This window comes from Mustela lutreola, chromosome 2 (assembly GCF_030435805.1).
Source record: "Mustela lutreola isolate mMusLut2 chromosome 2, mMusLut2.pri, whole genome shotgun sequence".
NCBI lineage: Eukaryota > Metazoa > Chordata > Mammalia > Carnivora > Mustelidae > Mustela > Mustela lutreola.
This window is the reverse complement of record NC_081291.1, coordinates 185,333,887-185,358,188: the sequence shown is the minus strand read 5'-3', so window position 1 is coordinate 185,358,188 and position 24,302 is coordinate 185,333,887. Positions and strand designations below refer to the sequence as shown.

Genomic DNA, 24,302 nt, shown 5'->3' with positions numbered 1-24,302 from the left:
CTCAGGAGCCAGAGTGGTCCATTCACTTTCAGATTCCCCTTGGTCACAGCCTGTCGAGCAGGGGCGCTCCTCTTTCTCAGTTCTTCCTACCTCCGCCAAGACCTCCCCAGAGGGCTCCTGGGAGATGGTGCCGCACATGCGCAGAGCTTCCCGGGAGCCAGCACCGCCGGTCCGAACCGCTGAGTGAACTCCTTTGTTGCGTCAGGAGCCGGTAAAGCCCACATGGCCGAGAGGAGAGACTGTGTTACACAGAGCAGTAGTAGGCAGGTTAACACAAGACACCTCTGTGAGAGGTCAGCGCCGGACTCCGTCACCATAGGAAGTCTCGGCTCTCAGAGAGGGCTGGCTGCATCTGATTAGCGAGGGCTCCGGAAGGGCAGCCGCCAACAACGGGCGTGGTTCTACGGCGCAAGCTGCCAGTGTCTGCTTCTCACCAGGTTCTCTTTCCATTTAAATAATTAATTAATTAATGAGTAATGGTGTAGATGCCACCACTTTTCCTTTATGTAGATGCAGTGTTCCATTTGGAAGTCAAGGCTGGGGCCGTGGAGTGGAATCCTGCTACAAAATTTGAGGACCTCCTCTTTTTTGGTTGAAGGGCATCAAGGGCTCTGGGTGTTGTGAAAGTTTCCCTTGTTACAAGGGGGAACCCGGAACAACACTGTATGGACTTCTCTCTGGGTACATGGAAAGACTTCTCTCTCTTTTTTAATGAGTCACTCTGATTTCATGGAGAAATTTGCAGCACCACAGAAATATTCCTTTTTCCTCTTTATGACAATCCCTTTTACTAAAAATTGGGTCTCTTGTATCTTTTCTTCATTAGAACTGTGTTCAGAAAGACCCTTGAATCTTTAGCTGCTGATTTAGGAAACTGTATGATCTGAGAGTGAGATGCAGCTTCTGAGTCCCTGAATTGAATAGTGCTGCTCTCTAATTTAAAATCAATAATATGGCAAAAAAAAAAAAAAAAAAAAAAAGTAGCACCATTTTTTTTCCTCTCATGAAAAGTGATAGGAGAAAAGGTATGTGATATGATTTGAAGGTTTGATCAGCACAACAAATACTGAGATATTCACCCTGTTAGAGAAAGGATTAATATGTACAAAAAAGGCAAAAAAAAAAAAAAAAAAAGAAAGAAAAAGAAAAAAAAAGAAGAAAGAAAAAAGAAAAAGCAAGCAAGAAAGAAAATAAGAAAGGAAAGAAATCCCAATGTATGGGTTAACTAATTAGTTGAAAATACTGTAACAGCTCATTGGGCAATTTTGTAATCAGATGAGCCCAAGGGATGAATATGATCAAGTTTATAACAGTTCATTTTCTTTGAATGCAGCTGTATACAATGCCCCAGGAGATTCTAGAAGCAATGAAACTACAGCGACTCTTTTGATTAATAACATATTCAATCCCTAAAATCCATGAACAGAAGCACATATTGTTATGCCTTCAAGGGTATCCATAGATGTTACGGAACCCCTTCCGGAGAGAGAGTGAAGTAGCTGGAAACCTGTGAATGGCCATCTTAATTGAGTTGCCTTCTTAAACATGGTCTTTGAAAAAAAATTTTTTTCTCATTTTTTTTCTTTGTATCTAAGTTCATAGGGTTAAACTATGCTGTGATTGCCATAATTGTTATTTCTCCCCCAGTGATTTTATAGCCAACAAGGGAACATTAGCACCCATTGATTCTTGTGGAAAATAATCTATTTAAAGATACTTGCTTCAGCTGAATCTTTTTTTAAATGCTTCACTCCATTATTTCATTATGGAGAAATCTGCACTAAGAACTGGAGCTTCCAAAGAATTCACTTGTCTCCCTATTTATTCTTCCCTGGAAGTCATAAGCCTCTGTTGATAGTAGCCCAGATGGGTGGTAGGGAAGCAATTATGATTAAAAACATGATGGGAATCAGAGAGCTACAGGATGTCTAGACTCTTGTGAAGGGCCTAATCCCACAATCATTATATGAGTTCTTTCTTAGGGTTGTCTATCTCTCAGTAATTACTGGGAGATTATATATATATATATATATATATATATATGAAGCAATATATATAGATATATTGCTTCAGTTGTTTGACCAGTATTTTATATATTTAGGTTAGACACAGAAATATCTGATAATATCAAAGAATCTTTTTCCTTTCCATTGAAAGAAATTTACTTTAAAAAGATGCGGTAAACAAGTAAAGTAATATGATTTTGCTCAGCAGTGTCTGGCATATATAGTAAATGAGAATTTCCTTTTCTTTTATCCTTTCTTCCTAAACCCAAATGTATGTCACTTAGGGAAAGGAGAAAAATGTACAGTAACTACAATATAGGTAATTTAAAAAAACTAAAATAATCTCTTATTCCTTTCAGTACTTTTGAAAGAAAGGGAATACACAGTATCTAAAATAAAGTAAAATTCAAAGCTTAAAGCATAATATAGTTCTTTGGGGCCTATGTGGTCCTGTTTTATAGTGTTTTCGTTATATGAAAAGTTGATGGAAATTGTATCGCACTGATGTAAGGTGGTATAGATAGTAAAATCAGCTATAGTTCCAGGCTAGAGGATCTTTGAGAAAATAACAACTTAAGGATAAAATGAAGTTGAGGTTGATGATGGCTAACAAACTAGTTAATAAATGATTATAAAATAAATTTGTTCAGAGAACAGTCAAGGATATACAAGGAGATATAAAAGGACAAAGGAAGTAGCATGGTAATATTTGAAGGGGAAAGTTTGACTTCCATATGTATTGTAGCTACTAAAACTTCAAGGCTACAAGCACAATGCCAAAACTCTAATTCAGAATAATGCTAGGTTATTAGCAAAGCACTGAACACTCATAAAGAATTATTTATTATAGGTGAGGTAGTAAATCACATGTGAGTCCTGTCTTAGGAAAAATTCAATGGAGAACAAGTATGTTTGGTGAATGTTTAAAATATTAAAGTGAGATTAAAACGTTCTATCAGAATTCAGAAGAAGAATATACCGTATGCGGGGGAGAGACTGGAGGATTAAATGACAACCTAGCATGTGAAGAGTACACAAGCTGAGTCTTAAGAGAGTAAAGAAAGGAGGAAAGAGCTTTCCAATAAGGAACAGCAGTATGAAGAAGGGAAATAGGGTTGGAAAGCAAAGGAATTGCCAAAGGATTGGGACGACACCACAGCCTTATGTCGGACATAAGGCTGGAAGGAAAGTGGGAGCCAAGACATATACAATGCATGGGATTTCTTTTCCTTGCCTCTTTTTTTTTTTTTTCCCCCTTCAGTTTGGAGTGGTTCCACTTATAATTGCTATATAACACATGAATCTAAACTTTAGTTATGGTTTAAAAGAACCATCTCATATGCTTATGGATTTTGTAGTTCCAAAATTCAGACAGAGCAGAGAGGAAGCGGCTTATTCCCTTATTCCTGCTCCATGATATCTGGAGCCTAATGTAAGGGGTTTTGAACACGAGGATGATTTTATAACTGGGGGGTTGGCATCATCTGGAGACTTGTTCATTTACTTATCTGGTGCCTGCACAGGACGCTTTGAAGAACAGGGCTGTGCCTCAGTGTCCATGTGTGGCATCTCCATGTGGCTTGGCTTCCTCACAGCGTGCTGGCTCCTGGGTTGTTGGACCTTTTACCGGGTGCCTTAGGACTCCAGAACTCAGACTTTCATAAAACAAGCTGGAAGCTGCATGCCCTTTTATGATCCAGCTTCATAAATCATTTGATGTCATTTCCACTCTATTGGTTGAAACTGTTCCATACCAGTCCAAATTTAAAAGTAGGATATACATACTTCATTTCTTGATAGTAGTGCCATCAATAAGTTTAGGGGTACTTTTTTTGTTTTTGTTTTTTATAGAAGCATTTAAAGATGTTCATATGAGGGTGCCTGGGTGGCTCAGTTGGTTAAGCAACTGCATTCAGCTCAGGTCATGATCCTGGAGTCCTAGGATCAAGTCTCACAAGGGGCTCCCTGCTCAGCAGGGAGTCTGCTTCTCCCTCTGACCCTCTCCCCTCTTGTGTGCTTGCTCTCTCTCTCAAGTAAATAAAATCTTTAAAAAAATGTTCATATGAATGAATGCTTAGTAAGTGTTGAATGAGTGATTTGTAGGTAAGATATATTTCTCAGGGGCACCTGGGTGGCTCAGTGGGTTAAAGCCTCTGCCTTCAGCGCAGGTCATGATCTCAGGGTCCTGGGATCAAGCTCCACTTTGGGCTTTCTGCTCAGGGGAGCAGAGGAAGCGGGGAGACTGCTTCCTCCTCTCTCTCTGCCTGCCTCTCTGCCTACTTGTGATCTCTCTGTCAAATAAATAAATTAAATCTTTTATATATATATATATATATTTCTCAGAAATATACACTGATAACTGATCTCAAGATAAAGGGTTGTTAGAAGTTAGAAGGGAATCAAAATTTAGAGTGCTATAGGACCCTCTCTCAATTAAAAAGAGGCACTGCATTAAGTATTCATCAAATTATATTTCTAGCTTTTAAATATATATAGTAAGTTTTATTTTTCCTATTTTATAGATGAGAAAATAGAAATTCAAGAAATTGATTTGCTGAAAGATTTATAGGCAATAAGGGGCAGAAATCTGATTTCCAATCAAGATTGAGTTTTGTTAGAGTAGGTTTTTTTTCTCTTGAAGGTAGGGGGAAAAGAAAAGAAGGATTCATTGTGATGCACTTTGTGAGGTTAGAATTGCTGGGATTTTGCCAACAATTGGATGTGGAGGGGGTCAAGAAGAAGTAAAGTTGAAGATAAGTCATTGTATCCAACATTACCTAATGAAGCAGATATTGGTGGTGTCCTTCAAAAATAGAGAAGATAGAAGAACAAATTTGTTCTAGTTAGCAAAAGGAGAATAAAAAACAGGATTGACAACATAATTTCAAAATGAAATTTTATTAAGAGTTTTAAGACAGTGGGCACCTGGGTGGCTCAGTCATTAAGCATCTAACATCAGCTCAGGTCATGATCCCAGGGTTCTGGAATCAAATCCCACATCGGGCTCCCTGCTCAGCAGGGAGTCTGCTCCTCCATCTCCCTCTGCCTGCTGCTCCCCTGCTTATGTTTTCTCTCTCTGTAAAAATAAATAAAATCTTAAAAAAAAAAAAAAGAATTTCAATACAGCAACAGCTGAACATTGGCACTGGACCCCATGGCTAGCACAAATCCTGCTTCCATGAAGACAACCCTGAGAAGAGTTCAGTCTGGGGCATGTTCCATTTTAGTTCCTAGAGATTGGGAAAAGCTTTCTACTTTTCATTTTTAAACTGTGAAGTGGGAATAATGGTGCTAACTGCCAAGTGATACTTGAGATCCCTGTATACTCATGTATATGAGTTGCCTAATTCAGTGTGTAGTGCCTAGTATTCAACTATATAAATGTCTATGAGTTTTTTACTCTCCCGTACTCCTGAATATGTATTTCAGATTCTGAGGCATAGTCTTCTCAGTATTAGGTCATCCATCAAAATAAGGATAATTCCCAGATCCCCTCATCAAGGCATTTCTAAATAGTGTTTAGACAGCCTCTACAAAATTATCTTTTTTTTTTCTTTTAACTCAAAAATTTAAACTTCGGCCAATTTTCCCAGGCCACTTTAAAATGTATGATGGACATTTGGAGTTCCTTTTCTCTCAATGTAGTGATTCTTAAATTTTGGTTGTTGTTGCTGTTCTTGGATCTCTTTAAGAAGGTAATGAAAGCTAAGGACCTTTTTCATTTAAAAAAGCACCTATATATGAAACAAGGCAGGCTCACTGTGATCCCAGGCTCCTTGGTCCCCTGAAGTCCTTCCATATACCCCAGATTGAGAACACCATCGTAATCCAAACATACAGTTATTTACTACAGAAGACTCACATTTTAATTTGAAATTCATGAGTTCCAAGTGGTTACAGAGCTTGATAAATCATTCTTTACCATTGCTAATATCATGAAGGGAAAACGTCTAATCAATTCGATTTCACAGGCCATGTGTGAATATGGATTTCAGCCCTGCCACATAGGCTCTCTGCTCACTGAGTGAAGAGACTATTCTGCCCACATTTCAAGGTGAGGCTCATCTACCCCAGTGATTAATACAGAAAACAAGGCCCATGGGATCCAGCTGTCTCAAACCAAACCCTAGGCTGCCTCTATATGCATCCAAAAGATTACTTAATAATATTGATATATCTGCATGTGGTGATGACTCCCTTGTTTCCCCCAGACTTAAAACCAGAACTTATTTGAAGTTTCCAGTCTATGTCAAAAAAAGGATTCTGAACACCTCAGAATTTTGACTCTTTACAGGTAAAGATTTAAATCTAAAAATAGTTTAAATAGTGATAGTTTATTTTCCGTACGCATAAAATGCATTAAAAAGCCTATATTCCAATCGGGCAAAACTGGAGTGTTTTATTTTTTTGTTTAGGTAATACATCATCCCTACTCTCAATTTTTTAAAATTTTCTTAATATATTTGTGAACTGTCTTTTTAAATTCAGATTGCCTATGACAGACTATTCCCACTAAATACAACACTTAGTTCTTGGTTACGTTTGTAGAAGTTATTCCTGTATTATAGATATCCTTACTTGTTTCAGCCTGAATGTGCTTTCTTAAAATGTCTAAGAATTCATTAAAAATATAAGAAAATGTTTGAAAGATGTTATTGTGTCATGTGGTTTAACTAGTTTTCAGTTATGAATAGTACTCATCTTCAGAGGTATATTGTTTTAGGGATGTTCTATTTCAAAACATGTTAAAAATGAACAAGTTAACTCAACTTCCTGTGAGATTTTTGAAGTTTTGATCCTGTTATATAAAAGTAAATTGTAAGTATTGTCCTTTACGTGGAAATTATTAAGAAACTTTCTAGGATGGACATTTAATTGGAAACAAAATATGTTTCATTGCAAAACACTCAAAAAGAGTTATAGATATGGCATAGGTTTGATATTTATGGCCCCTCATGTTAGCAGTAAGAGGTTGTGTCTTCCAAAACATTGCTTTATATAACATAGACAAATAATTCACTTTTTCTTTTTATAAACTTCAGTCTAAAGTCTCTAGGCTCTGAAATTTAGATTGGAAATTATTACATTGTATCAGAATTAAGTACACATACAATTGAATTTCAAAATGAAACAAAAAGCAAGTTTTTTAAAGCTTATCTTTTACTTCAGAAAGAAAAACTTAAAAATTATTTGATACATGAAACTTCTTTTGCTTAAATGAAGATAACTGGTCTGTCACAATGTATTCTCTTTAGATAGTAAATCTTTGCTTTAAAAAAATAGCAGTTCACATTTACTGAAAGCACAGTATATGCCTGCTATTAGCTAAATGCATTATGCGTATAATCCCTTTTAATCCCCAAAGCAACACTCTGAAGGGAATAAGGTTGTCATTTTATAGATGAAGAAAGTGAGTTTACAGAAGAAGCTGAACCTCACACAACTGGCAGAATGGAGATTTAAAGCTGCATCATCCTGACTAAATTCTAAGCTTTTTTTTGTATCAGTCACAAACATCCTGGTCTTTTCCTAGTCCCACAATCTGTGAAGTGTTGCACAAAATACAAAAATGTTGGTATCTTACTACATCAAGTCATCATACCCTGTAGTTACAAGTTGTAAAACAAGATTGCTTGGATTTAAACTTACTTACACTCTCTGTTCTCCAATTTCCACATCTGTAAAATTAGCATAATCATAATGCTAATTTTATAGACTTATTACGGGAATGAAATAAAATCTATTCAACAGTACATGGAAATTACTAAAAAGGGCCCTGGCAGATAATAAATATTCATAATATGTTAACAGTTAATATGATAACTATTACCAAATTATCTTTGCTTCATGTATGTCATGATGCCCTACAAAGAATGGAAAGTTTTGTCATTCAGAAATCAGATTTAATTTTTTTTCATCTCTTCTATAATGCAAATGGATTCTCGATACATAAAACTAAATCTTTAAGTTGCCTTCCATCACCCTCCAAGGCAACTAATTTGGGGGTGTGGGGGCGTGAACATTTAGTACTGAAAAATATTTCATTCTATGAAAACCCAGCCAAAGTCTAACATATTAACAAAAAAGAAAGAAAGGAAGAAAAAAAAAAAAAACTAGAGAAAAGAAATAAAGCCCTGGAAGCTAGACATTTAAATCACCTCTATGAGTGAAAATAATAATGCCTCCACAGATTCACTGCCAACACCTTTTCCTTTATACTGGGCGTACCAAGCTGTTTACCATATGGGTGTTATTTAGCCATTTCAATTGCCCAAAACTGAACTGAATGGCACCCACACACACACAAATGTCCACACATTTTGTAACTTGAAATATTAAATAATAGTTATTACTATTTCGGATGAAAGACAAATGCTTTACCTTTTCATTTAATATTCTGACAACATTTGTCACAAAACTTCTTAAAGCTCTTTCTTAAATGACTTGTGATCTTTGGGTTTCATTTTATCAGCTATTTTTTAGTTTTCAAGAAATTTAATATTTTTATCCATTTTTTTAATTCTCTTAATGAAAGCTTGATATTTTAAGTTAATATTGCTGCTTGCATTGTTACTTGCATTATTATAAAACATTGCTGTCAGTGAATAGCAGAGTGATATAAAGTACATTTCCTAAGGAATAAAATTTAAGTTATTTTAATAATATATGATTATACTATTTGTCTATACCTCCTTCTAGAAAAGAGAAACTATTTCAATATGAGCCCTCAGTACATGTTTACTAAATAGACCTCTGAACTTTCAATACGCTAAATAATAGTGGAATATAGAAAGGTAATGGGAATAAGGTAATGGAAAAATGTGGTTATTCCAAATGTATTAACTTCAACTTGAGAGAAGTTAGAATGTTTCAAATGCATTTGCTAACATTTTATCTTAAATCTGTTATTTGCTTCAGTATAGAAACAAAAAACTCTAGAGACTATAGACTCTTGGAATAAGACCACATAAAGCATATAACTCATATTCACTCTCAATACTGCAAATTATCTCTTTACATCTGTTGTACTTATCCCATACTTCGTATGACTGGAGGGAAAGAACTGTGACCAAAAAGCGACGCAGATCCCTGCTTGATTTCGATTAAATAATTTCACCCTTCTGGCCTTCAGTTACACTTCTGTAAAATAAAATTGAACTACTAATCTCTCAGTTCCTTCAAATCTTTAGGTTTCTACCTTTGTACTTATAATAGTGGGAAACTCAGTACATTTTTGATCATCCACTGGAAAGCTCAAATTTTGAGAATGTTCTTGACTCCCTGTATCATTTGTCCATTGGCTGGGTTTCTACCACTGACCCAAGGAATACCAGAGACTTTTGCTAGTATGCCACTCGCTAGCTATTCTCTCTTCTGAGCTAAATACAAATCAGTACAAATGTAATGCCTATTTTAATGACAACATAAGAGTTGCACTCAGTAAAATATTGAATTTTAGATGTTAAAGGTTTGGGGTCCAAACCAAGGCTAAGTTTTGGTCCAGAAAAAAAAAAAAAGGCTATTCGTTTATTCAGACATCTCATTTCTTCAAATATATATTCCATGCAGTCTTCAAAATAATTACTCAAAACATATAACCGATCAGTTGTTCTCTTTCTGTACTCTCTTTGTATTTCTTCAATAACTTTGGATAAAAATGCAGTTCCTACCATATCACAAGGAGGACTGATGACTGGACCTCAGATCACTGCTTTGCTGCTTGTTTGGGTCCGGCACAGAACTGCTTCTGGCTCCTAAGCCAAATACTGCAGTTTCTTTCTTTCATTTGCTGCTTCAAGTGGCTACTCATTCTTTGATCAGGCTCTTTAGAAAGCCTTCTTTTGGCTTCCTTAATGGCACAGGATGAGACTGGGTTCCCTTTGATGACCTCCTATCTTCCAGGGCAAGTATCATACCATTAAACTTACCACAGAGATTTCCAGTACACCTTCTGGTAACTCATGTCCTCTAGATTCTAGACTCTAATAAGAGAGTAATATTCTGGGGGTAAGGACTTTGTCTCACTTATCTCTAGACTCCTTATGCTTGGAACAATGTTTGACACACAGCAAGATGATACTGATGGTATGATGAACACATGAATCAGGAGTGAGCATATATGAAATAGGGCAGATTGCCAGTATGGGACAGATATTTGATCAGTCTGTGTAAGAAATACCATCGGTCTGTACTGAATCTGTAATAAAGGCATCACAACAATAAAAAATAAGCACCTGTTTATATTGCCAGATAATTTGACACTTAACTTGAAGAAACATTGTGACACATGGAGGATGTTTATCATTATCATGGAGAATGTTCCAGTTTCAAAGAGCATCCCAAGTGTTGCAACTTGAAAGTGGGAGGAAAGCTAAACATCCTTGAACCCCCCTCCTGGGTTCCGTTGTTGGAAGGGGGTGGAAAAGGGGGAGAAACTATATGGATGGCTGTGCACACTTGCCAGGGTAGCTATGTTCAGCCACTCTCTAGTCCTGCCAAAGTGGAGGTGGTACATGGAGCATGGTTTGCAAAACAGCAGATGAGGTTGGTTTGGTCCCCATGGAAACCAGATCTCCCATTGAGAAGTAAACATATTTGATACTTTTGTAATCAGAACCCATCAAAAAGTGAAAAATAATCCATTTTGTATTGTACTTGTATTGTCTTGAGAGAATGAATATTCTAAGTCGGATTCAGTCAGGTTTCAGACTTGATCAAGTCTTGCCTCACTTTAACCACTGACACAAGAGATTTAAAAACCTCCTCAGTTGCTATCCTGACTTAGCTATCTATATAAGTCTGAAAAAATATTTGTGTTCCATCATTCTATTGAAAATGAGATATGGTAAACTGACCAACATAGCCAAAATGGGTCACTAAGTATATAATTATTCACTCCAGATCTCCACCTGCAGGCAAAGGCATCTTAGGATCAAGAGTTTTACAATAAAAATAATGCTAAATGTAATTTTTAAAACTGCAGTCCTTACCCGTACCTGTGTGACGTGATTTCAGTGTACCTTTGAATTTGTGCATTATGCATCCAAATATACTGGAAAAGATGGCCTGTAATCCTAACATATTGATTAGGAAATTTTTAAGACCAGTTTTGGGATAATATTTTGTCCCACTCCTTGAAATTTCCCTTCTGAGCATTACATTTTTAATGTTACAAGTGAAATGATCCTGTACCTATTCTCATTAGAATTGGAGGATTTGGTTGGTGGAAAATGAGATATATAGCAATAAATGTCTAGTATCTATCCAATGTCTGAAACAATAGGAATTTTATTATTTCTTACAGATAGACATAATCTGATCGCATCTATGCACACTAATTTTGGGAAAACTAAAGGTTTTTTCAATGATTATATATTTATGTAAATGATATACAAAATGAAAGTTTAGTTCATTAAACACTAGGATCTAAGTGACATTAAACATCTATATATTCTAAGTAATGGGACATTTGGTGTAGTCTAGACAAAGAATGTGATTGTTCTCCTCCCATTTTAATACACATCTTTTAGCATTGGCTAGTTAAAGCAATAATATAATAATAATGTAATTCCCATAAATATGAATCTACCCTTCCTAGTGTATTTACATGTGAAAGCTAAAAAATTACTGTCTAAACCTTCAGCAGGTTTTTCCAATTCATCTCAGCACATTTGCCAATCTTAAACAAAATCGTTCTTTTTACAACATTTATAGAAATTAGAACCCATGTGCTTCAAATATCTCATAAACACTATCTCATAAACACTAATTGCCGCTGTCTATTTATTAAGTTTGGGTACATTTTTAAAAAGATGTATTCCAATAAGCTATGCTGTTGTCATGGCTGATGATTATATTGTGGAAGATTTTATAATATTTTTGTTAGAAATGTCAATAGCATTTTGTATCATGTTCCAATATAACACAAAGTTTCAAATTTATTGCAAATATCTTAGCAAACTTTTAAAAAAATGATTGAAAAAGTAACCATCTCACAGATAAGCTCTTTCCATGTGTACATGCTGTTCTGGAACAGAGTATTTCAGATGTGGTCTCTGAAACCTGAGACAAGGACAAAACCTCGGCTGCAGGGTTTTTGACCTTGTTTATTACTAGGATTGAAGGGGCCAGAGATAGGAGTGATCTCTTCCAGCCTATTTGCCCGAGTCTTTACAATTACTTTTCTAATGCATTGACCTTCTCTAGTACTGTCAGTCAATTACATGTTCCAATATCCTTCACCTGACCTTACTCCCTGTCTTAAGCTATTCAGACTATTATCAAAAAAATTACCATATATTAGGTGATTTGTAAACAACACATTTTTTAAAAGATTTTACTTATTTATTTGACACAGAGAGAACACAAGCTGGGGTAGCAGCAGGCAGAGGGAGAGGGAGAAGCAGCCTCCATACTAAGCAAGGAGCTGGATGTGGGGCTCCATCCCAGGACCCTGCCCAAGGCAGCCGCTTAACTGACTGATGCCCCACAACAGATATTTATTTCTCACAGTTCTGGAAGCTAGGAAGTCCAAGTCAAGATGTCAGCAAATTTGGTAGCCTGCTTCAAGCACAGCTGTGAAAGAGCTCTCTGGTGACTCTTTTGTAAGGACCATAATCTCATTCATGAGAATGTCACCCTTATGCCCTAATCACCTCCCAAAGGCCTCGCCTCCTAATAACATCACAATGGGGGTTAGGTTTCAAGATAATGTATTTTATGGTGATGTAAACATTCAGTCCATTGCACTCCCTTACCTGACTTCTTTTTGCATGTTCAACACATTTTAAGAAACAATTTTTTCATTGGAAAAGGGCACAATGAAATTAATACCCTAATCCCATTATCATAGAACCCCAGCATAATAAACCATATAATTCAATGCCCTTCCCAATTAAAGAACACTGCCATACAATAGTATCAAATAATAGTTTCTCAAACTGTACTAGAATATTTCTTATGAGGAGAAATTTCCCCTTCCTCAGAAGTCCATTTTATCTTTAGATAAGGTTGACATTTAGAAGGGCCTTTCTTCTAACTTCAGTTCATTTGTTCAAGTTTATTAGCAGCCCCCTCTAACCAACTGAACTAACCAGCCACTCTCATTCATTTACAGTTAGCTCTCTGAAAAAATGCAAAATAAACTTATTTCTTCTTTTATTCCCTTTTACATATAAGAACATCAAATATTTTTGTTTTGTCTATGATACATTGACTATTATATAGGTGTCTTCTACATTTGGAAAGGAAAACAATTTCCAAATTGAGGTCAAAATTGGAAGTAGTTTCTCAACTGGCTCAAAACTCAATTATTGCGAGTCTTAGACTAATCCAGTTATATACCCTCCCTGATTTAAACAATTTAGGGGTTTGCTGTTTAACCATCCTATTGTCCCTATCTATAATCATTTGTTGTATTAGCCGATGTCCAGTGAGAAACCATAATGCTCACCAGTTTTCTCTATATAATAAAACTTAATAAAATAAATTGTTAAAAGACCTGAGGCTGATACAGGAATAAAGGCAAAAATGGAATACAAAATCATCACTGAGGTAGCAATTACAGGAAGAAGCTACCACCTGCTGGGCTACAGAAACAAACAGAAGAGGGTGAAATTAATTCAATGTAGAAGCTTTGATGCAGGGAATCTGAGTCAGCTCAGGAGGAACCATGATGGGCTGGAGTTCAGGTCTCTCAGGAGAGGGCACTAGCCTACTGGTTTTGATGTTTCTGGAAAGATTTGAAAGAGTTCTAGCAGTATTAGTTCTAGAAGTATTGGATAAACTGCAGACTGGATTCAGCCATGGCTACTGGAATAATCCATTGCTGTAGGGGGAGGTCCTGAACCTGGGAAGACCCTGATGGCAACAGGAAGCAAGTGGGAGCAAAGAGGAAACAGCACATCCTTTCTAGCCTCCCAACCTTCCTTTAGCATTCCATTCACAGAGTTGAGCAGAGAACCAGCTGCCAAACCAGAAATATGGCCTGCAGAGTCCCAAACCAAGCATGACAAGGGTGGGTGTTAAAATTGAGATAACAGGGGCGCCTGGGTGGCTCAGTGGGTTAAGCCCCTGCCTTCGGCTCAGGTCATGATCTCAGGGTCCTGGGATCGAGTCCCGCATCGGGCTCTCTGCTCGGCAGGGAGCCTGCTTCCCTCTCTCTCTCTCTTGCCTGCCTCTCCATCTACTTGTGATTTCTGTCAAATAAATAAATAAAATCTTTAAAAAAAAAATTGAGATAACAGCTCACTAACTGGCACTCTTATTTAACTATGTTTCTAATTATGTGTGTAGATAGCTCTTTAGCCTAAAATTTCCTCCTTAAGGGCAGGAAATATATTTGTATCTGTCCCATTATCCAGCATAATATTTGATATACAGTTGCTATTGAATAAATGTATGGTTATGGTATAATGTCCTTCGGTTTATCCATGTTAAATATTATTCTGTTAGGTACACAATTGTCGTAGTTTGCAGAATTTTTTTTTTCTTCCCCAAATAATACCTTGTCTGTTGGTTATCATTCCCAGCTTCAGGGTCATCTGTAGATTTGATATGCATACTTCTTATTGTAAGTAATTGATGTGAAATATATTCAACAGTCCTTCTCTAGTTTTAAGGGACATAAAGATCACCTAAAGAGCTAGTTGAACATAGATCTCTGGCCCAGAACCCAGAGGTTCTGATTGAGCAGGCCATGAGTAGGACTTGAGAATGTGTGTTTTTAACTAACACAGCGGTATGAAAATGTTTCCCATCCACAGTCCACATTTTTAGTTACAACTGTTTTCATGTAAGTTTAGAATGTGTCAGTCTTTTAAAACTGCTTTACATTTTAATTCAATAGAACATTTATTGGACACATAGTATGTATAAATCACCCTGTTGGAAATTTTAAGAAATCCAGCAATGATTAATATATGGTTTCTCTTCTCAAGGAGTTTATAATTTAATAACTTAGTATAACACCTAGAAAGATTAAATAAGGACTAAAACACTGTAAATAAAGTATTTGGGGACACAGAAAGTAGTGACTTTTTTTGTTTGTTTAAAATATCGCAGTCGACTATGGTGATGAGCACCAGGTGTTGTATGGAAGTGTTGAATCACTAAATTCCACACCTGAAACTAATATTATACTATATTAAAAACTTAAAAAAATACTGCAATTGACTTTGGGAATTTGATTATAAATCATCTTTTCTCATTTTTTGTTCTTAATGGATGGATAATGTGATAAAAATGTGACAAGAATATCCCATTACAAATCAGCATTATCTAATTTCAAATAATTCTTTTGTACTCTCTCTCCATCATTTAAGTCATTTTGGAGCTTAACCTTCACCCGGATCCCTCTATGACATTCTTCACAACAGCATTTTTAAGAAGAGAAATCAAAATAGGGCAAGAAAATTTGGAATATGTTTCAGAAAGGGGAGCAAAGCAAAAAATTGAAGGAGCTAAAGATTTCTCTCTTATTCATGACTCCAAAATGCCAGAATGTTATCACCAGAGCACTGGACATTTCCCACCATCTGTAGATTATGGTCTCAGGCCACTGACCGTTAAATGTAGCCAAGTCTTTTTGTTCAGAAAGATGGTCATCTGAAACGATGAGGATCAAGTAAGTGAAACCAGTTTTCTCCTCTCTGTTCAAGTACTGGGGGGAAATATCAGCTTAAATCCAATGCCATTGCTCATGGCTTTGGGCTTTGTTTCCCCAGATTCAAATTTTGGATCCCTTAATTTTTAGTTGAGCCCTGAGTGAATGATTTAAATGGTCTAAATTTAATTAATTAATTAATCTATTTAATTAATCTATTAATCTATTTTAAAATTAATGACTAGGCATTTGATCTTATCACTGTGTTCCCTCTACTTTCTCATCCAATCCTTTTTAACTGTATACTGTCCTCAGTTTCCTCCCCTGTAAAATGGACATTAATCTAGTATCTTTTTCAAAGGATTGTTTTGAGGATTCACTGCATTGATTCAAGTGAAGCACTAAAAAAGTATCTGGTAGATAATAAGCCCTCAACACATCACAGTTGTTATTAAATTATCCTATAGATGGATCAATAATATCTTTTTTTTAAGATTTTATTTATTTGTCAGAAAAAAGGTTTAATTGTCAGAAAGAGAGAGAGAAACCACACAAGCAGGCATAGAGGCAGGCAGAGGCAGAGAGAGAGACACAGAGAGAGGCAGGCTCCCTGCTGAGCAAGGAGCCCAATGTGGGACTCAATCCCAGAACCCCGGGATTATGACCTGAGCCGAAGGCAGCAGCTTAACCCACTGAGCCACCCAGGTGTACCTCAATAACATCTTCTTATACAGAGTACAGTTGGTCTCTACCAAAAGATGTTATTTTAAGGCTAACATTTTGGGGGAAATCTATTATTTGCGTATTTTAGAAAATGAATAAAAAATTATGATTAAACAATACTATAGTGTGTTGCAGAACCATTATGTTTATCCCCTTTTTCTTTCTCTTGTGGAGAAAGGGGAAATAAAATACCTTTAAGAATCATTTAAGTGGAGGGGCGCCTGGGTGGCTCAGTGGGTTAAAGCCTCTGCCTTCGGCTCGGGTCGTGATCCCAGGGTCCTGGGATCGAGCCCCGCATTGGGCTCTCTGCTCAGTGGAGAGCCTGCTTTCTCCTCTCTCTCTCTGCCTGCCTCTCTGTCTACTTGTGATCTCTGTCAAATAAATAATTAAAATCTTAAAAAAAAAAAGAATCATTTAAGTGGAAAGATATTTGGATAAATAATATGTCAGGTTGTAAAGGTTTATAAAAATTTAAAGAAACAAATAATACAGTATGACTGCTGGTTTATTTAAAATCATATGTAGTATGCAAACAATTTGTACATTATAGGATAAGCATTCAAATTTTCATTATGCACTTGTATTGTATCTTTAATCTTTTGTCATTATTTGTTAAAATACTAAAGATCATTAAACAAGACCAACAAAATGTCAAATCTTTCCACAAGATGATTAATTGTGATTGAAAGAAACCTGGTAAAAATGATAACTGGTCCTTAGCGACACTTGATTTAGTAATTCTTTTTATTTTATTTTATTTATTTATTTGACAGAGAGAGAGATCACAAGTAGGCAGAGAGGCAAGCAGAGAGAGAGGGGGAAGTCGGTTCCCTGTTGAGCAGGGAGCCCGATGCAGGGCTCAATCTAAGGACCCTGAGATCATGACCTGAGCCAAAGGCAGAACCTTAGCCCACTGAGCAACCCAGGCGCCCCTCAATTTGGTAATTCTAAAGGAAGTCGACAAGTTGCAGTCATTCATGAATTCAGTCCACACCACTATGTAGTGACTTAGACTCTATATTTGCCTTAAAAATGACTGCGTATTTGCTGACCATGTTGGCAAAGCTATCTCCTTGACCTCTTCACCAATAAAGATTGATCTCATGAGTGACAGTGTCTGAGAAATTGTTATAGACTGATACTTTATTCCCTTTCTCACTACATAATTTTGAAGGGTAACTTAGAATATTTAAGTGCATGGGTGTATGTCTGCACATGCATATATACATATTTCCCTATCCTTAAATCCTGCATCTTCTGTATACCCAGAAACTTTGACATGTGAAGATATTGCCTATACTTTGCATTCCTGGTACTTAATGCAAAACTGCAGAAGTGTACTCTCAGATGTTGTGGTAGAGGGAGGAAGAACTTGGGTATAACATGATCCATTTCAGTTAATAGTTCTCAACTTTGCTTGCACATTGGAATCTCCTGGGGAACAGAGGACCTTTGATTGTTTTTTTAAATCTTCCCAGATGATTGTAAAGTACGGTCAAGTTCTGTACTGTTAATCTATTAATCTATTATTTTAAAATTAACAACTAGGCATTTTATCTCATCACAGTGTTCCCTCTACTTTCTCATCCAATCCTTTTTATCTGTATCCTACCAATCTCTAAGATATTTGTTAAAGCAAAGCACTGTAACAATAGCAAAGTTCAAAGGAATTAATAATTGTTTGTGCCAACTATATATAAGGCACCATGCTAGCTGCCACCAGAAGTACAAGGATGAATTCAATAGAGCATTTGTAATCAAGGAGCTTGAAATTTTTGGAAAGAGACAAACACATGTCTAAATTTTTCATATTAGAAAGGTTTTAATGCACTTTTCTCAAAACAGGCTGCACATTTAAATCACCTGGAGAATTAAAAAAAAAATACTAATTAAAAAAAAGTACTGACCGTCAGGGCCCTCTGGATGGCTCAGTTGGTTAGGCATCTGCCTTCAGCTAAGGTCATGATCTCAGGGTCCTGGGCTCAAGCCCTGCATTGGGCTCCTTGCTCAGGAGCTTCTCCTCCTTCTGCTTCCCTCTCCCTGCTTGTGCTCTATCTTTGTCAAATTAATAAATAAAATCTTTAAAAAAAAAAAAAGAAATACAACCCTAACCTCAAAAAATGATCATATTAAATCTGGGCTACATCAGAATTCAGGTGAGCAATTCTCTAACATCTACCACCATAAAGCAAAGCACTGTAACAATAGCAAAGTTTTTTTGAGGCTGAGGTAGCCCTTAATGAGAGCTATTCATCATGAACTTACTATATGCTAGAATCTCTACATGAATTATTAATTTATTCAGTCATCACATTAACCCTTGAAATGGTTGTTACAATGATCTATTTTTTTTTTAAAGTGACTGAACAGACTCACAGAAAAATTAAGTCAATTTCCCAAGCCCAACTAGGTGGCAAAGCCCAAACTAGAACCTAGAGAGTGTGATTTAAAGGCTTTCTCTCCCACATACTGTGCTATTCTTCCTAAGGGCAATTTAGGGACTAAATGAATGAAAATACATTGTAAGAAAACAAAATGGAGTAGTGTTTACAAGGAAGGGCTCTGGAGCCAGCCTTGTGCCTGTTTGAATCCAGAGGCTATCACTGTCTAGCAGAGTTCCCCAGCGGCTTCATGCCTTAGCTCCCTCGGAGGCACCTTTGGAATCAACAGAGCACTTGTTTCTCAGAGTTGCTGGGAGGGTGAAATGAGTTACTACATTGATATTAGGAATCATAACTGTCGCTTTGAGAAAAAGAACAGCTACTAGGGCAACTGAAATGCCTGGTTGTGGAATACTGAGGATGTACCAGGTTATGGGAAGAGTGGCCTATTGCTAGCATGACCTTAATTCTCAGTTTCTATCCATTGTCCTACTGTAATAATTGACAGCACCTGCTTTACTCTTATCTGTGCCCTGGTTGGCACAATAAAGAAAAGATCTACCATAGCTATAATATATCAAGTTGTAACAGCCCAGGTGAGAGGTGTATAGCTAGAACCACTCTGAGTATAATCAGAAGTGCAATAATCAGAAAAAATAAGATCTGTGCTTTATAAAGATAACTCGAGCAGCAGTGTGTCATTGAAAATTATAAAATTTGATAATTCCTAAATGCAAAACAGTATAAACACATGCTTTGAAAGACAGAGGGGGCACTGGAGACATAAATCAAGGGGAAGAGGGTTGAAAATGAGATGTACCCTAGTGAGGCTGAATCTATAATCTTTGAAGTCAGGGATCAAGCCAGGAATTGTTTCATTATTAAGGCCATGTGTGGCCTGAAACACTCAGAAAGAGCAGGCCTCAATAAATTTGGCCAAATTGCCAATGGTGTGTGGGTTTGGATTTTTCTCACCGCAGGAAATAGCAATTCAGGGCAGACTAGAAATCTCAGGCCTTATGGCCCATGGCCTGGAATCAGGGACTAGGTGAGCAAGCTTGCCTGCATGATACTGCAGAAACTGAGAAAAGAAGAAAGAGGGGTAGTTGCTGTCAGATCTTATAACCAGTTACTGCCATTCATTTGAAAGAGCACACGTGTGACTCCTATGAAATGCAGTAAATTCATCATTATTTTCCTTACCTTGCTTTTCACATGGATAAGATTTCTCAACCCATGATCACTTTAAAAGAACATATCACTCTCATATAACATTCCAGAAACATGGCAAATAACAAGTGTGACTGTGAAATGAACCTATGACTGGAAACTGAAGCCAGAATTTCTGCATTCCTTGCAAGTACCCATGGTTCCTTTAATTATACTCGGGGCTTGTAAACAGGAAAGTGTTTCACAGATGTAGAAAAGCCAAGAAGTAAGCCAAAAAATAAAATAAATATATGGTCTGGTGAAACCAAACTAGATTAAAGCAACATGATTTACCAAGAGAGAGGAATATTCTGAAGAAATAGTAGCAACGATGGAATCATACGCAAAATGCTACTTATTGGAAAAAGTTTTGTGACTGAGGGAGGTTGTCAGTTTTGATAAATATAACCAAAATACAGGAAATAAAATGACGAGAATGATTCACATTTAAAAGTTACAACTTTAAGTGGGCAAAAAAAAACCCCCTTATCTACCTATCATCACATTTCCAAACTTTCTTTTGAGGGAGATATAGAGAGAGAGGGAGGAAAAGAAGCATCTGAGAGTCTGTTACTTTAGTGGTGATTATTGAAAATATTTTTGTACTCTCTCCAAGATATTTCTATAATTAAATATCTCCTTGTTTTACTGATTCATGTTTGCCTAATTCTAAGGTTTTACAGACTTTTTAGTATTGTATTGCTTTTATTCAGATTTCCATCTATGTAAAATTAAGAAATCTCTAACACCAATATGAACTTCATATAATTTGGTAGCGAACCAAACCAGCAGTTTAAGAGGCAATTTTCAGAGAAAGTCCAATTGTGTTTAAAAACGTCTGCAATGTATTTTTTTCCTCACAGCATCTAGAAGGCACACATGAAGTTGACTGAGGCCAGGAGATGTGAAGCATTTCAATCAAAGCTATCATTCCACAAGAGTAAAAATTTGTTCCATTTATTAGCAATGAACATGTGGCTTATCACTTGACTCATTAGCACACTTCTGTGAATACAGCAAGCTTGTAATTTCCCAGAATTCCTTTCACCTCTCCCTCTCTCCCTGGCAGAAAGTCACTGTGGTGACATCTGTTTCTTGTAGAGCTATCAAGAACGATAAGCAGCTTCTTGCATTGCATAAGTCATGGTTTTGTTTTTTTTTTTCCCTATTCCCCAAGAGCTAATATGCTCCTTTTCTGCCATATGGAAAAAATAAATACCAAAACCTAAAATATCAGAGTAGAAGAGAAATAAGAATGAAAGTCTTTGAACACTGACCATGGAGGAAATACTTATGGAATATGTTCAAAGGTGTTTGACTTTTTTGTTATTATTATTAAATTAGTGTCCACATTGAAAATACGTTAGCTAGCAAAAATTTTCCTTTATGTCATTCTATTCAAAAATTCAAATGAGCACAAACTGTTAAAACCAAGCCTCATTTCCAGTTATTTATTGCTATGTAACTAAACACCTCAACACTTAGTGGCTTGAAATTACATTTTACTAAGCTAATGACTCTGTAGCTTGTCTAAGCCCAGCAGCATAAACTCTCAGCTAAACTCTCTCACACAATCAAAGGGAGGTTTTGGCTAGAGATACAATCATCTGTAGGCTAAACTTGACTAGATAATCACGATGGCTCACTCGTAGGTCTAGCAGTTGAAAAAGGTTGGCTGGGAGCTCAGCTGAAATTGTCAACACTTAGACCCACCCACCTCTCCATGTGACTTGGGTTTCTCATGCCTGGTAGCTTGTTTTTCAAGATGGAATGTCCGAATGGCAGTGTCCCATGATACTCAGACAATAAGCGACAACATTTCTTAAGACCTAGATTCAGAAGTCATGTGGTATCACTTCTGTCATATTCTTCTGTTCAAAAAATAAGTCACAATGTCAGCTTAAATTCAAGGGGAAGGGACCACCCAAGGGCCTAAATACCATGAGGCATGTCTCATTGGGGCACCCTTGAAAATAAGTTACCAGACCTCAAATTAAAATGTTATATGGAAATCCAGAGAGAAAATCCGTGTGAAAAACACTTGTATTTACAGAATGTATAGATTCAGGGCCCAATTTGATATAGATTGTCTAATTCTATTCAGTGTCTCTAAGATTATCGTATATAATATTGAACTACAATGAGTTTCATCTTCATGATAATATATTTACAAAAATGCTGTAAATCAGTTTTCACAGTACTTCCATTACAGCAATATTTGAATTTTAGGTAAAAAATTTTCTTCTTTTTTAGTAACGATCATTTCAAATAATGATGGCTACCATTTATTATTTACAACTTTCTAGAAATTGTCAATCCTAAACAAGCCTACAAGAGAAATACTGTTATTATCCCAACTGTGTAAACATACCAACGGAGAGAGGCTTCAGAGATTAAGAATTTGCTAGGAATCACATAGCTGTTGAGTGGCAAAGCTCCAACTTGACCCTAGGGAATAAGAATCCAGAGTTCACACTCTTAAATAAAAGAGTTGCTGCAAAATCCTGTACTTAGACACACTATCTCAGTAACTAGTAATGAGGTCATGTTATCCTGCAGTGGAATCTAGGGCAGGGTTTTAAGAAGTGTCAATTTCCTCGAGGCTAAGACCACCAGGAATACACCTATACTTGAACAAATTAGGTATGTTACACATTGCAGTGTGGAAGAACACATAACAGGGAAACATAGGGAGTCTCTATAAGAAAGTTTTAGAAATAGCCTTAGTATTTGAGCCTTGGTTGGGTAACTTAGAGGAGGGCTTAAGGAAGTGGGGATTTGTTCTAGATTTGATGCTGCCAGAAAGCAGGAGCAAATCTATGATTGGGTAAATCAAAAAATCCTATCTATAAGAAGGACAGATTAGAGCGATGATAAAGCTGTAATTGGCAAAGAAATAACAGTCACTCAAGTTAGTCAGGAGAGAGAGAGATGCTTGGTATTTTGTGGTTTGCACAATGACCTCGTTTTTGTTGGCATTTAGTCAAAATTATGAAATGGTCTTGTTTTTGTCTCATTTTATCATGGTTTCAGAGTGAGCTTGTCTCATGTTGGTGTACTGTGAGATCTGTTTATGTCAAAAGGAGAACAACATGGCCTAGCTTGAGGCCAGGTCAGCTTCTAAGAACACTGAGGGCTTGCTGTGAGTGTCAGACTCGTTCCTAGACATCAGGGACTGCTTTTATTATTTCTTAGTAGGGTGAGTTTTTTGAGTGAATATAGTGTGCCTTGTGTGTTTTAGCACATTATTATTTTCCTATAATGCTGAAGGTGCTGAATCAACTAAACAAAAATACTGTATATTTGAACTTCTAATTCTTAAGTGATATTATTAATAAAAATATTTTATTAAGATCATTTTGTTTTTAACTATCAAAAAACAATATGAATCAAATTTTTAAATGTGTTGTCATTATATTTTGGAGGAAAGCTTTTCCCCAAAAGAACAAATATCTAAATTTTTAATGAGATAAGGAGACATTTGATGTATTGGCAGGCTGATTTTATGTTAATCATGCATATGTTTTAATATTTATAAAGTCTTACTTTTACATTAACTGCTTTTCACATTATTTCCTATAACATTTGCACTAAAGAAGGCCAGAGATTTTGAACCCAGATATGCTGAAAAGTCAACATGATATGTAAGATTCACAAGAACAGTGTTTTATAGTAATTGCTGATAATATACTGTAACCAAATAAAAACATTTTCATCCCACTTGGTCATCTTGGCTGACTGGGTTAAAAGCTATTAAACTTTAAGAGGCAGAATTTAGAAAATGAGATTCTAAATTCTAAATTAACCATTCAGCAGGTGCTAGAATTCACTATTCAGGTTAATGAGCATTACAAGGTACTTTGGAGAAAAAAAAAGAGAACAGAAAAGAAAACTATTCTCAGCCCTTTAAGTACACTAGGTTTCATTTCTTTGACTACCTATACCTGATTATACTCCAAGATTCTGCTTAGTTCTCAACTCCTTTGCTTCACAAAAATGCCCATTCCTAATGACCCTACCATTCTCTTCACCATTCTATCATTATTTTTGTCTGTCTCCCCCACTAAACAAGGACACTTCAAGGATGACATTCATCTCCTTACCTCAGTGCCTAACACAGTGTCTGCCATTTAGTGGGTGCTCCAAAAAAAAAAAAAATTAAAATTAAAAATTTAAAAAATGCATATTGAATGAATAAATGAATGAACAAATGGAATTTTTATTCTCACTTCATAAATTGGCTTAAAAATTTACTTTCTCATAATTAACAAAGTTGTTATGCTACGGTAAATGAAATGGTAACCTAATACCATAAAAGCTTTAATAAAGTTTACTTTAAAGATAAAGTGATTTTCTAACTTACATATTATCTAACTTATT

The 24,302-nt window shown here is 36.2% G+C and overlaps 1 long non-coding RNA gene across 2 annotated transcripts; it reads left to right on the top strand.

Annotated features, from left to right (window-relative positions):
• The first annotated feature begins 237 nt into the window (after positions 1–237).
• LOC131825950 (uncharacterized) lies at positions 238–21,057 on the top strand. 2 transcript variants are annotated; one of them, XR_009351376.1, is made up of 5 exons: positions 238–437; positions 5,978–6,060; positions 6,218–6,300; positions 15,329–15,630; positions 20,786–21,057. It is a non-coding gene; the product is annotated as an uncharacterized LOC131825950 (long non-coding RNA). The 2 variants fall into 2 exon arrangements; XR_009351377.1 differs by lacking the exon at positions 15,329–15,630.
• Positions 21,058–24,302: the final 3,245 nt, after the last annotated feature.